General features: G+C 43.4%; 1 protein-coding gene across 1 annotated transcript in view; it reads right to left on the bottom strand.

Annotated features, from left to right (window-relative positions):
* Positions 1–15,911, bottom strand: part of LOC141270769 (uncharacterized) — a 382,593-nt gene that overhangs the window by 59,994 nt on the left and 306,688 nt on the right. The window lies entirely within an intron of this gene.

The following is a 15,911-nucleotide window of genomic DNA, read 5'->3' as shown; positions in this document are numbered from 1 at the left end:
GGAGTCAAGAGTAAATGTACATAGAGGGCCCTGAATACATATAGCCCATCATATAAAGTAGTGCAATCAGCATCCATGCATACTCCGAGAAGCAATAACCTGGGTCCACCGAGCTGCGCATGCTCCTCAACGTGCCTTTCTCAAGGGGTATGGTGTACTGCCACTTGCCTGCTATAAATAGAGGAATCCTACGTCCACACGCATGATGCCACCACTTCCCGCCCACCGCCGCATTCATATCCAGAAAGTGTGTAACCATGGATATAAGGCATAAACACCCACGTAAACCGCATTGCTGGATGTGACGTCATTCACGTCACGAACTACCCCAGCAAGTATACTTCAATGCGCATGCCTATGCAGACCTATCCATGGCCGGTATTCTGCAGTAATATTGACACATGTATGAGATATTTTATTATGTTGTTACTGCTGTGTTCTTTAAGTCACACATTATTTACGATGTGTATGTAGCAGAGCCATGTGTGTATGTAGCAGAGCTGTATGTATGATGTGTATGTAGCAGAGGTGTGTATGTACAATGTGTATGTAGCAGAGCCATGTGTGTATGATGTGTATGTAGCAGAGGTGTGTGTGTATGATGTGTATGTAGCAGAGCCAAGTGTGTACAATGTGTATGTAGCAGAGCAGTGTGTGTGTTCAATGTGTATGTAGCAGAGCTGTGTGTCTCTTTTTTTTATATTCTGCAGTTATACACAGTGTCATATACACTGTGTGCAGAATTATTAGCCAAGTTGTATTTTAGAGGATTATTTTTATCATTGATCAACAACTATGTTCTCAATCAACCCAAAAGACTCATAAATATCCAAGCTTAATATTTTTGGAAGTTGGAGTGTTTTTTTTTTTAGATTTGGCTATCTTAGGAGGATAATTAGTGATAAATATAGCCACCTTTCTTTATGATGACACTCAACAGCCTTCCATCCATAGATTCTGTCAGTTGCTTGATCTGTTTTCGATCAACATTGCGTGCAGCAGCCACCACAGCCTCCCAGACACTGTTCTGAGAGGTGTACTGTTTTCCCTCCCTGTAGATCTCACATTTTATGATGGACCACAGGTTCTCTATGGGGTTCAGATCAGGTGAACAAGGGGGCCATGTCATTATTTTTTCTTCTTTTAGACCTTTACTGGCCAGCCACGCTGTGGAGTAGTTGGATGCATGTGATGGAGCATTGTCCTGCATGAAAATCATGTTTTTCTTGAACGATACCGACTTCTTCCTGTACCACTGCTTGAAGAAGTTGTCTTCCAGAAACTGGCAGTAGGTCTGGGAGTTGAGCTTCACTCCATCCTCAACCCGAAAAGGTCCCACAAGTTCATCTTTGATGATACCAGCCCATACCAGTACCCCACCTCCACCTTGCTGGCATCTGAGTCGGAGTGGTGCTCTCTGCCCTTTACTGATCCAGCCTCTGGCCCATCCATCTGACCCATCAAGAGTCACTCTCATTTCATCTGTCCATAAAACCTTTGAAAAATCAGTCTTAAGATATTTCTTGTCCCATTCTTGACATTTTATCTTATGTTTCTTGTTCAAAGGTGGTCGTTTTTCAGCCTTCCTTACCTTGGCCATATCCCTGAGTATCGCACACCTTGTGCTTTTTGATACTCCAGTAACGTTGCAGCTCTGAAATATGACAAAACTGGTGGCGAATGGCATCTTGGCAGCTTCACGCTTGATTTTCCTCAATTCATGGGCAGTTATTTTGCGCCTTTTTTGGCCAACACGTGCCTTGCGACCCTGTTGTCTATTTGCCATGAAACGCTTGATTGTTCGGTGATCACGCTTCAAAAGTTTGGAAATTTCAAGACTGCTGCATCCCTCTGCAAGACATCTCACAATTTTGGACTTTTCAGAGCCCGTCAAATCTCTCTTCTGACCCATTTTGCCAAAGGAAAGTAAGTTGCCTAATAATTAAGCACACCTTATATAGGGTGTTGATGTCATTAGTCAACACCCCTCCTCATTACAGAGATGCTCATCACCAGATTTACTTAATTGGTAGTTGGTTCTCAAGCCTATGCAGCTTGGAGTAGGACAACATGTATAAAAAGTATCATGCGATCAAAATACTCATTTGCCTAATAATTCTGCACGCGGTGTAAGCTTTATCTTTTCTGATGATGATTATTCTCCATACAATATATTGCACATCTTTTGGGCTCATGCCGGACGTGTGCTATCAGATTTTAGGGCCATGTTCACACGTTCAGTATTTGGTCAGTTTTTTACCTCAGTATTTGTAAGCCGAAACCAGGAGTGGGTGATAAATACAGAAGTGGTGACGTGTTTCTATTATACTTTTCCCCTGACTGTTCCATTCCTGGTTTTGGTTTACAAATACTGAGGTAAAAACTGACCAAAATACAGAACAGCCCTATTCTGTTCTATAGGGCTGTGCAGATGAATGATATTTTCCTTGGTCTGACTGTCCATGAGAGAATCCGCAGCCTGCGCTACTTTCCTCTGATTCTCAGATGAGACTCACACATTCAAGTCTATGGGTGCGTGAAAAATATCGGATCCTACACAGAACATCCGAGCGGCATCCAGTTTTTACAGATAGATTTCTATACTAAAACCTGGGAGCTGTATGTGAATGTGTTTTATGTAGTTGTTGAAAACAGATCGTACACGGACGTCACATGGATGTAAATCATGGCACATTGATGAAAATTTGATGAAAAGTAGAAAAAAATTGTCCAAACTTTCTGGATGAACCTATGACAATTTTTCATACTCTCATCTGCAGCCACCCTTACTCTACTTTATAGTCCAGATCTTCCTTTTTCTTGCTCTGGTGATCCCTCCCATCAGGAGTTTTTCCTGCTTCCTACGTCAAAGATCACAACCAGGGGAGTCACACTGATCCACCCCGCTGTTAACTTTTTGTCCCAAACAGCCCTCTATCTTCAAGACAATTGGCCAACGATTAACGGATGAGGCTGCGGCTGTTACCACTAATAGGCCGGGTATTGGAGAACTAAGAGTGAGCGTATGGTATATACACCTCCGATTCCATCACATGAAATATATATATACCCCGTACAGTCACTGCTAACTCCACGATAACCAAAGAACTACTCGCTGCCACTACCAGTCGTTTATACAGTCCGACGACCCCAGATTTTTTGTACCATATGACTTTCAGTCGTGTGGTTTACATAACAAAAATAACAGAGCTATTAAATTTTATATTTAATCATGAAAGATAGGCAGTGTTTAGAAAAAATATACCAAAGATTTTACAAAGGGGACAAACAATACAGCATATACAGATACATAAAATAAAAGGATAAGCAAAAGAAACTTACTACGCTGGTCACAGAGATGGCTCAGCTTAGCAAAGAAGAGCATTTCGATTGGAAATGTCAAGTGAACGGGAATCATACATAGACTGATATGTACCTCTCTGCATGGAACACACATCATAATTCGCCTTGTCCTTTTATCAGCACCTAAGTTATACCAACACACCTCCCCTTGATGACTCATAACGGCTGGGTATGGGATGTGGCTTCAGTTTCAGAAGATTATGATATTCCCAACATTCACAATAACCTTCAATCCTGACGATCACAGGAGTTCGATATCATGTCATATTTTTTATCGGGATTTTACCTTTCAACACATAGGAAACATGGCATGGCTATTGTCAGAGATTTGGTCACTATTGATTTGGGGCTTATAGACATGTGCACAGTTATGAAAAACTATGCATATTCTTCCCCTATTAGTCCTGAAGTTGAAAATGTATGTCCGATCAATATTGGATCTATACAAACCCCAATATTCATAACTTCCTATCAACTAGCTGCAGATGTAACATTTCCTTTCAACTCAGGATGTGCTTCCTGGGGACAAAAGAGACTTCTTCACTTTTCGATCTATGCATAAACACTAGTGATGAGCGAGCACTAAAATGCTCTGGTGCTCGTTGCTCAGGTCGAGCAAATTGTTATGCTCGGGTGCTTGACCTGAGCAACAAGTCCAATGTAAGTCAATGGGAAACTCTGCATTTTTCCAGCGGCACCTCTCCCCGGAGGCCTGCAGGGGGCCTAAAAATTGCCCAAATCGATGGGAACAGTGTTGAAATGATATGGGAACAGCATGGGGAAGACCCCTGGAAGCATCTTTGACTCCCAGGTCACTATTGTGAACAATTGAACAATGTTGTCAGAGTATTACGGCACTTTCACGGACATTAAAACATACAAAAACTAAGCCAAAACGGAAGATATGTTAAGGGACATTCCTTCCGGCATAATTACTTGCATATAAGACAAAAGAAATACCCCCCCCCAAAAAAAAAAATGCTCCCCCACACCTTTGGCTATGTTCACACGTAACATTTTTGCACTTTTGTAGTGCTTTCAATGGTGAAAAGTACATTCACCAGTAAATGTCATTTTAACACCTTATCTGCCCATATGGTGTGTGAGACATGATCAGACACATCTTGTTTCATTTATGAAGGAGGGACTCTGAAAGTCATAGAGCCTATTTTTACAGAGCCAACTGGCGGTCTTTACTATTGTTAGAGGGCCATCAGCTGGCTATGCTTTGTTATTCCCATTATAAAGGGAGCGGGTCTCCTATACTGTTATTGCGTCTGCAGTGACTGCAAGGGCTGCCCAACATTTGGAAAAACCCCAATACCCCTTTGAAGAGACAAAATAGAGGGCCTCACTTAAAAAAATGTTACTATTCTAAAGGAGCGAATCTGCTATACTGTTATTGCGTATGCAGTGACTGCAAAGGCTGCCCAAAATTTGGAAACACCCCAATACCCCTTTGAAGAGACATAGAGGAGGGCCTCAGTAAAAAAAAATGTTCCCATTCTAAAGGAGCGGGTGTGCTATACTGTTGTTGCGTATGCAGTGACTGCAAGAGCTGCTCAAAATGTGGAAAAACCCCATTACCCCTTTGAAGAGACATAGAGGAGATCCTCAATAAAAAAAAAAAAGTTTCCATTCTAAAGGAGCGGGTCTGCTGTACTGTTATTGCTTAGGCAGTGACTGCAAGGGCTGTCCAAAATTAGGAAAAACCCCAATACCTCTTTGAAGAGACATAGAGGATGGCCTCAGTAAGAAAAATGTTCTCATTATAAAGGAACGGGTCTGCTATTCTGTTTATTGCATATGCAGTGATTGCAAGGGCTGCCCAAAATTTGGAAAAAACCCAATACCAGTGGGAAAAAATGTAGAGGAGGGCCTCAGTTAAAAAAAATATTCCTATTCTAAAGGAGCGGGTCTGCTATACTGTTATTGCGTATGCAGTGACTGCAAGGGCTGTCCAAAATTTGGAAAACCCCAATACACTTTTGATGAGACATAGAGGAGGACGTCAGTAAAAAAAATGTTCCCATTATAAAGGAACGGGTCTGCTATACGTGGTGGGATGGCTTTTAGATTATTTTGATCAAAATTTATGTTAACTAAATACACCTTATTATTTATCATTATTTTTATGCATTTTGCGATTTATACATTTATTTTTGTGTATTATGCTTTTGTTTTTTTCTGTCTAATGGCCTTGTTTGAACATGCATTTACATTTTGCATGCACATCAATTTACATTTCAGTTCAGACTCCCAGGTTTTTTCTATGTAGTCTAATGTGCAGTAGTGCATATAAGGGTGTGCCCGCCCTTGTTCTGAACTGGTAGGTCCATTCTGCCTCTCAGGTTCATGCTTATACTAAGGGTTCAGTCTCTCAGCCCTTATCCATATGGATGTCACTTGGCAAATGGTAAGGTTTTAATATTAGAGTTAGGACTGTCCCATAAGAGTTGCTGTGACGTGGCGGGATGGCTTTTACATTATTTTGATCAAAATTTATGTTAACTAAATACCCTTTATTATTTATCATTATTTTTATGCATTTTGCGATTTATCCATTTATTTTTGTGTATTATGCTTTTGTCTTTGGTTTTTACTGTTATTGTATATGCAGTGACTGCAAGGACTGCCCAAAATTTGGAAAAACCCCAATACCCCTGTGAAGAGACGTAGAGGAGGGCCTCAGTTAAAAAAATGTTCCTATTCTAAAGGAACGGGTCTGCTATACTGTTATTGCGTATGTAGTGACTGCAAGGGCTGCCCAAAATTTGGAAACACCCCAATGCCCCTTTGAAGAGACATATAGGAGGGCCTCAGTTAAAAAAATGTTCCCATTCTTAAGGAGTAGGTCTCCTATACTGTTATTGCGTATGCAGTGACTGCAAGGGCTGCCCAAAATTTGGAAAAACTCCAGTACCCCTTTGAAGAGACATAGAGGAGATCCTAAGTTAAAAAAAAAGTTTCCATTCGAATGGAGTGGGTCTGCTATACTGGTATTGTGCATGCAGTGACTGCAAGGACTGTCCAAAACTCGGAAAAACCCCAATACCCCTTTGAAGAGACATAGAGGATGACCTCAGTAAAAAACATGTTCCCATTATAAAGGAGCGGGTCTGCTATACTGGTATTGCGCATGCAGTGACTGCAAGGGCTGTCCAAAATTTGGAAAAGCCCCAATACCCCTTTGAAGAGACATAGAGGATGGCCTCAGTAAAAAAAATGTTCCCATTATAAAGGAACGGGTCTGCTATACTGTTATAGTATATGCAGTGACTGCAAGGGCTGCCCAAAATTTTGAAAAACCCCAATAACCCTGTGAAGAGACGTAGAGGAGGGCCTCAGTTAAAAAAATGTTCCTATTCTAAAGGAACGGGTCTGCTATACTGTTATTGCATATGCAGTGACTGCAAGGGCTGCCCAAAATTTGGAAACACCCCAATACCCCTTTGAAGAGACATATAGGAGGGCCTCAGTTAAAAAAATGTTCCCATTCTTAAGGAGTAGGTCTCCTATACTGTTATTGCATATGCAGTGACTGCAAGGGCTGCCCAAAATTTGGAAAAACTCCAGTACCCCTTTGAAGAGACATAGAGGAGATCCTCGGTTAAAAAAAAGTTTCCATTCGAAAGGAGCGGGTCTGCTATACAGGTATTACGCATGCAGTGACTGCAAGGGCTGTCCAAAATTTGGAAAAACCCCAATACCCCTTTGAAGAGACATAGAGGATGGCCTCAGTAAAAAAAAATGTTCCCATTATAAAGGACCGGGTCTGCTATACTGGTATTGCGCATGCAGTGACTGCAAGGGCTGTCCAAAATTCAGAAAAAAAACAATACCCCTTTGAAGAGACATAGAGGATGGCCTCAGTAAAAAAAAATGTTCCCATTATAAAGGAGCGGGTCTGCTATACTGTTATTGTATATGCAGTGACTGCAAGGGCTGCTCAAAATTTGGAAAAACCCCAATACCCCTTTGAAGAGACGTAGAGAAGGGCCTCAGTTAAAAAAATGTTCCCATTCTAAAGGAGCAGGTCTGCTATACTGTTATTGCATATGCAGTGACTGCAAGGGCTGCCCAATATTTGGAAACACCCCAATACCCCTTTGAAGAGACATAGAGGATGGCCTCAGTAAAAAAAATGTTCCCATTATAAAGGAACGGGTCTGCTATACTGTTATAGTATATGCAGTGACTGCAAGGGCTGCCCAAAATTTGGAAAATCCCCAATACCCCTTTGAAGAGACGTAGAGAAGGGCCTCAGTTAAAAAAATGTTCCCATTCTGAAGCAGCAGGTCTGCTATACTGTTATTGCATATGTAGTGACTGCAATGACTGCCCAAAATTTGGAAAAAAAACAATACCCCATTGAAGAGACATAGAGGATGGCCTCAGTTAAAAAAATGTTCCCATTATAAAGGAGCGGGTCTCCTATACTGTTATTGTGTATGCAGTGACTGCAAGGGCTGCCCAAAATTTGGAAACACCCCAATACTTCTTTGAAGAGACACAGAGGAGGGCCTCAATAAAAAAAATGTTCCCATGATAAAAGAGTGGGTCTCCTATAGTGGTAATGCCCATGCAGTGACTGCAATGGCTGCCCAAAAATTGGACGCACTCCAATACCGCTTTGAAGAGAGGTAGAGGAGTTCCTCATAAAAAAAATTGTTACCATTGTTAAGGAGTCGGTCTCCTATACTGGTAATGCCCATGCACTAAGCGCATGGGCTGAAAAAAATTTACCCCTGGGGTATACATGAAAATACCGTATAATACAGAATGTTAGAGGTAGGCCTCTGAAAAAAATTCCTACGGGCATCATAAACACCCTTAAAAAAAATTATGTGGGTGTTGCATCACAGTCACCCTGGTGATATGGTGGTGGAGGATGAGGAAAAGTAGGAGGAAAACAGAAAATAGGTGAAATCAGGAAGCGAATACCCATGTCTGGATGTCTGGGTGTGAAGAGTTGCCCAAAAAAAGTCACTGGATTTGACTGCATGTTCCACTGCTATCATCCGGTGGTGTTGAGAAGTCTGGCCCAATCCAGCCGTTGTTCATTTTGATAAGAGTCAGCCTATCAACATTTTCAGTTGACTAGCTGCACTAAAAACCCGCTCTGACAAAACAGGTAGGCCAGGACCTCCAAGGCGTAGAGAGCCAGTTCATGCCATGTGTCCAGCTTGGACACCCAATAGTTTTAAGGCACAGAGTAATCATGGAGGACATTGGAACGGTTGGCAAGGTACTCCTTCAGCATCTTACAAAACTTTTCCCTCCTTGTCAGAGTATCCCGTGTATCAGGGCCTGGGCGCTGGGAGGGACTGAGAAAACTGTCCCACACTGTCAAGCAAGGTAACGGAAAAAATTAAGTGCAACACAAAAGGAAGAGGGAAGGAAACCCAAACACTAGGGAAAGTGGGAGTGGAGACTCCTAGACAGATCTATTATCACCCTGCCTACCCTATTGTCCCTATATAATAATAATCTTTTTATTTATATAGCGCCAACATATTCCGCAGCGATTTACAATTCAGATACATTATCGGCACTGTCCCCATTGGGGCTCACAATCTAAATTCCCTATCAGTAGGAGTGTGGGAGGAAACTGGAGAACCCGGAGGAAACCCACGCAAACACAGGGAGAACATGCAAACTCCTTGCAGATGTTGTCCTTGGTGGGATTTGAACCTAGGAGCCCAGCACTGCAAGGCTGCAGTGCTAACCACTGAGCCATTGTGCTGCTCTATATAGGTCCCACACCTAACGCCGAGCAGGAACCTAAGCCCTGAATGTCCCTAGAGCTTGGCCCTAGATAGGCAGGGGACGGGGTGAGCACTACTCAGGCCCCACTACAAACTTAAGACAACAAGGTAGGCAAACAAATGGGATACACTTAGCTTGAGCAGACACCAGAGAGATAACATCAACTGTCCTCCAAGGGCAGCAGAGAAGAAACTAGCCGCCTGCTAGTGCTCCACGCCTGCACAGAGGTACATAGAACTATCACTGACAACTCTCTGGAGAAACTAAGACTTTTTAACTACCTAGCAAGGGTGTGTCAATCAGCAGCAGAAGTTGGGGGTCGCTGCTGGGTCCTAAAGGAAGAAGGATATAACTATATCGACTCGACTATTGCAACATCCTCCTCTGTGGCCTACCTGCTAACACTCTCGCACCCCTCCAGTCCATCCTCAACTCTGCTGCACGACTTGTTCATCTCTTGCCTCGCTAATCCTCTGCTACCTCCCTTTGCAAATCCCTTCACCGACTCCCTTTCCCCCAGCGTATCCAGTTCAAACTACTAACACTGACCTACAAAGCCATCCGTAACCTCTCTCCTCCGTACATCTCTGAACTAATCTCCCGATATATTCCCTCACGTAACCTCCGGTCATCCCAAGACCTCTTTCTCTTCTCCACACTTATTCGTTCCTCACGCAATCGCCTCCAAGATTTCTCCCGAATATCCTCTGTCCTATGGAATTCTGTGCCGATTATCCACCACACCTGGATCCTTAAGACGGAACCTGAAAACCCATCTCTTCAAACAAGCTTACAGCCTGCCATGACCTTGCTTGCTGCCAACCCCAACAACAGCGGAGCTACTGCAACCCTTCAACCTACTGTCTCTGCCCCATTCCTGTAGAATGTAAGCCTGCAGGTGCAGGGTCCTCTTCCCTCCGTACCATTCTATCATTGTTAGTTTGCTTACTGTAAGTGATATCTGTATTTGGTATGTAACCCCTTCTTATGTACAGCACCATGGAATCAATGGCGCTATATAAATTATTATTATTAATAATAATAATAATAATAATACTACAGAGAAGGGGGAATCAAGAAGGTGTCTGCAATGCCAAGCGCAGTGACCTTCTACAGCCAGCTCCAGAGCAACTGTCTGTCACACCTGATACACCCATTACACACACCTTTGACAGTGTTCCCCTGCCTCTGCTGCATCGTATTTGTGTCTAGCTCGCCTGTACTCCTTGGTTATCCAAGGAACTGTGACCTCTGCCAGCGTTTTCAGATGGGAATATTTTAAATAATTTTACAACAAGGGCCTTCAGATACTGCAATATTTTACTAGACCTCTCCGCCACGGGAAGGAGAGATACAAAGTTTTCCTTCTAGCGTGGGTCTAGAAGTGTGACCAACCACTAATTACCATGAGCCAAAATGTGTACAACGCGAGGTTCTGGCCATTGTCACACACGACCATGCCTGGCTGTAGGTTACGCGCTGACAGACACAAATCTGCCTGCTCTTTTACAGCTGTCAACAACTCTGCAGAGGTGTGCAGTTTGTCACCTAAGCATATTAGCTTCAGCAGTGCCTGTTGCCACTTGGCTGAGACAGTGCTTCCAGTTTCTGATTGATGTGGTCATTTCAGAGATGGAAGCTGAAGAAGAGGTGCAGGAGCTGTAGAATTTGGGAGCAACCCTGATTGACCCAGGTCCTGCAATCCTCGGTGTCGGGAGGACCTGCTCCGTCCCAGGGTCTGACTGGATTCCGGCTTCCACTATATTAATTCAGTGTGCCGTCCCTGGCCGTCGCCATCAGTTGATAGAATGATTCTATCTCCACGAGCTTAAAAGGAAAAATTTCAAGTGCAAGCATTCGCGAAATGTGTGAGTTTAGTAGTGTGGCCTGTGGGGCATTGGCAGCGTATTTGCGCATATGTTCAAAGGACTAGGGTACGGACAACTGAACACTGCGCTGGGAAAGGACGCTGACGGTTGCAAGTGTCACCTGCGCTATGGACAAAGGATTGGCGTGCATGCACAACAGCGGAACAGTCAGTGGTGTCACCTACAGACGCTGTTTGTGGACCCTGGCATTCAGCCCAACTAATCGGGTGCTTTGCTGTCATGTGCCTGAGCTCATGACAGTGGTGGTCAGGCTGGTAGTTTTTCTGCCCCTGCTGATGCTGGCATGGCAGAGGGTGCAAATGGCCTTTTTGGGGTTATCAGGACAGTATTTAAAAAAGAGCCAGACTCTAGAAGACCTAACAGTTGAAGTGGCAACTTCTCTTGTGTTGGTGTTCCTGGGATCAGTTGCCCTCTTTGTGTCTGTGGCCACCCCACTGCTTCTTTCTGCCTGTTGTGGTGCTACACCTCCCTCCCCCTCTGTGCTGCTGTCCTTGCAATGCATGTCACCTTGCTAGGTTGGGTCAGTGACTTCATTGTCCACCACCTCGTCTTCCAAGTACACACCCTGGGCCTCCTCCTGACTTGGTGGCAATTTTGTCTCATCATCATCATCCACCTCTTGCAACAGTTTCCCACCATCACCTTCGTGTGACCATGGCTGCTCAAATATTTGGGCATCGCTACATGCGATCTCCTCTTGCCCCTTTTGAAGCGGGCCAGGCGAGAGGCCCAAATCTATAAATGGAAAAGTGAACAGCTCTTCGGAGTGTCTAAGTGTGGGATCACTTGTCTCCTGGCACTTGGCATGGTGGGAGGAAGGAGGATCAGGGTGAGGGATATGTGGTCCAGGCTACTGAGACTTGACCGTGTGGAAGACAAAGTGGTGGTGGTGGCAAACTGACTGGAAGCATTATCTGCTATCCAACCAACAACCTTTTCACACTGCTCTGGCTTCAAGCGTGGTGTTCCGTGGCCCCCTAGTAATTGGGAAAAGAAGATAGTTCGACATGATGTGGGTGTTTGCAAGCACAATTTCATCTTGCGTACAGCCTCATAGTGAACCATCACCATCATGTCCACTTCCCGTCCCTTGCAACGCGCCTTGCCCATTTTAAATGTAGTGTAATATTTGGCCTGCAACAAAAAATGTCACAATTATTACCGCAGTAATATGGGATCACGTCTGATGACCACGGTTTTAGGAAGTGGCCTTATAGATATGGTATACATGTACACACAGCTGGCTGACTTTAAATGGAGTATATTTGGCACACTCCACAAAATGTCTGTATTATTAGCGCAGTAATATGGGATCCCGTCTGATGATGGAAAAGTTTCTCTGCTTACACAATACAGCAATGCGAATAAAATAAAAAAAAATCTGGCTGTATTCTGCTAACAAGCTAATTCTGTGACCTGCCTCCTATTTTACATTACCCCACACTACTAGATGCATTATGAAAAATAGGAAGCAGCTCACTGAAGGATCAGTGACTTGTCATAAGATCATATAGCTGAATAAGCAAGCAGAGCACTAGATAGAGCCCACCCCACAGGCCCGACCCGGATCACGAGCATATCATTATCTCTAAACTGAAAGTAAGTATTACAAGAGTACCACAGCACGAATTTCATCAACCAAGGTATCATTTTAATCAGTGTATTGGCGCCCACCTGACAGTGTATGTGGTTTACTGAGCACAATCCTGCTGACAGGTGCGCTTAATTATTTTTTTCACTTCTCAATCATACATAATTTCCTTACTTCCCACATGTCAACGGTGCAATTCTAATTTAAAAAGACTCTTAGACTGACAGCTCTTTTCTCCTTGAGAGATTCTGTGTGAGACAGGAGGGGGTGAATGCCCCCTTACTGGAGAGGCTTCAGGGGACTTTGATTTTTCCTATAAGATTGGAGTACAATTCATCATTTGCATTTTGTTTTATTATATTTATTGATGTTTTTTTTGCGCCAAATTCTTTATGAACCATGAGCCATTTTGAATTTTGTGCAAAATCAGAAATGCTCTTTATTTTTGTCTTTATCTTTTTTTGTACCTTTTTGGCTCAAAAAGTCTCACGTTACACTAAACATCATAAAAATTCCAGCTGTACATGCAGTAACTGCAGGGGTCACAGGAGTGCACTTGTGCACAAAGTTTGCAACTCTTTAAAAAGTCGCAATTGGTGAATCAGCAAAAATCTGAAAAACCCAAACCCTACCCACAATGACGAATATTAAAAAACAAAACAAGTGAATAAATACAAAATAGACTTTAACCCCTTCACCTCCGAGCCTGTTTTCACCTTCCTGACAAGTCCAAATTTTTCAATTTCTGACCAGTGTCACTTTATGTGTTATAAGGCTATATGCCCACGAGGCAGAAATGCTCCGTATTTTTCCTGAGCGTTTCTGCATCTCCCCTGGCAGAAAAAACGCATGCGGATTGTACATGCGGATTGTACATGCGGATTGTACATGCGTTTTTCCTGCCAGGGACATGCGGATGTGAAGCGTTCTTCACTTGCATTTCTGCATGCGGGTTGTTAAGCGCTTTCCAAGCGATTTTAGCATCACTTGGAAAGTGCTTGTCAACTTGGTCACACTATATAAATCCATGCATCCGGCATGGATTTATATAGTGTGACCGAAAGAATGGTAAAAAATAAATCTATACTTACCCTCCGACGGTCCCCGCAGTCTTGCTTCGCTCCGTCCTGGCTGCCGGCATGGGAGGACGAGCGCTGCGGGGGCCATCAGAAGGTAAGTATAATATTTATTTTTTATTTTATTCTTTTTTTCACAGGTTCTATGGTACCCGGGTCCGGAGGAGAATCTCCTGTCCTCCACACCCGGGTACCATCCGCACATTGAAACGCATGGAATGCGAATCTACATATGCAGTGATGCGGAATCCATGCGTTCCAATGCAAAGCGTTTCTGCAGCGTTTTTGCCGCTGCGGAAACGCTTAAAAAACGCATTGTGAGCACACAGGCTAACTCTGGAACACGTCAAAATATCTCAGTGATTCTTAGGCTATATTTTCGTGACATATTCTAACTTCATGTTGGTGGTAAATTTAGGTCCATATAATTTGCATTTATTTATGAAAATATCACAATTTTTACAAAAAAATTGAACATTTTGCAATTTTCAAACTTTTCATTTTTTAATGCCCTTAAACCAAATAGTTATACCACACAAAGCAATTGGAATGACCCGGCTTTTAGAAGCTAATTTTGTCAGGGCCTTACCAGAAGTTTGAAAGATGCCTAGGCAGTGTATGAAACCTCGGAGTCCTTGGAGGCTGGCATGTCATTGGCTATACGTGTTGATAGACGCCTGCGGGATAGGTGGGTGAGACCACCTTCTCCGGAGCCCTCTTTTTGGGGTAATACCCCTTTGCGGTCTGGGGGTGAACCAGTACTGGTGGAGGTGGAAGAACCCATGCGGTTACGGGGTGCCTCTGAATCGTATGTTTCCCCTGAGATCCGTAAAAAGAAGGGCGTGTTTTTTTTGTAGAAAAAAAGGGACAATATCTTGGGGCCTGTCTCTTCATTCCTTTAACCCTTGGTAGTCGGACGTTGGATAATCAGGGGGTGTGTTTGTCGTCAACCTGCAGTTCTCGGTTTGTCCTGACAGCAGAGGTGATGCTAGAGAGCAGGACTGAGAAAATTTCTGTGTTTGTAGATAGTGGAGCTGGAGTCTGCATGGTTGATGCTGAGTTTGTGAGAACTCATAGGCTTGCTAGCTGTACTTTAGCGAAGCCCATTCCTATTTTTTCAATCGACTCAGCGCCACTTGCACAGAAAGCTCTGATTCAGATTGTACATAATATAAAACTGAGGCTGGGGTCTGTTCATTGTGAGATAATGATATGCTCGCCTGTGAAGTGGGCTCTATCTGGTGCTCTGCTTATGTATTCCACTATATGCTCTTATTACAGCTCACTGTGCCTTCACTGACCTGCCTCCTATTTTATCTAGCCCCGCACTACTAGATGAATTATGTAAAATAGGAGGCAGGTCAGTGAAGGCACAGTGAGCTGTCATAAGAGCAAACAGATGAATAAGTAAGCAGAGCACCAGATAGAGCCCACACCACAGGCTGCCCCGAAGCACGAGCATATCATTATCTCCAAACTGAAAGTAAAGATTACACAAGAACCACAGGACGGATTTCATCAACTAAGGTATCATTTTAATCAGTGTAATGTCGCCCACCTGACAGTGTATGTAGTTTACTGAGCACAATCCTGACAGGTGCGCTTTAAACAACCCTGGACGTGAGGAAAGGGTGTTCTCCACAAAGCCGTATTCACAATTTCAGTCAAGAAGAATGAAGATTCAATGGAGGTACTTAAATATATGAATGAATAACAATAGGAGAGTCATGTCAATCAGAGGACAGAGGGAGCCCCCTCCCTCCATTAAGCGGATTGATGACCCTGTTGCTATTGAGGAGTTAAACAGGCGCAATCAGGGTTAGCACTGATAATGGGTGTTACTGCAGGGTGTCAGCTACAATATATAGCTCACTCCCATTGATGATTTTGCCGGCTCTACTGCTGAGCTGGCACAATCGTACTTATATGGCGGTTTGAGGGAACGCACTTCCCGTGGCGTGGTGCATGTACAGTAAATTTTGTGAAGGGGTTAAAGGGAACGTGACACAGATACAAGCTCCCCGTTCCACAGGCAGCATGTATCAGACGGTCGTTCTATGATTTCTCCATGTATGTTTTACATTATACTGGTTTTCTAACATTTTCCTTCCCCATAATTTACACTGGATACAATAACTTTGTATATAATTCCCATACAAGTGTCACTGGGGTTCGCCCCTTTATTATGGTGTATTTTCAGTATTGTTTATTAAAATATTGTGG

This window comes from Phyllobates terribilis, unplaced genomic scaffold (assembly GCF_046119375.1).
Source record: "Phyllobates terribilis strain yellow unplaced genomic scaffold, ASM4611937v1 Scaffold_5__5_contigs__length_657084704, whole genome shotgun sequence".
Classification (NCBI taxonomy): domain Eukaryota; kingdom Metazoa; phylum Chordata; class Amphibia; order Anura; family Dendrobatidae; genus Phyllobates; species Phyllobates terribilis.
Note: the sequence above shows the minus strand (reverse complement) of the source record. Positions and strands in the feature narration are given on the sequence as shown.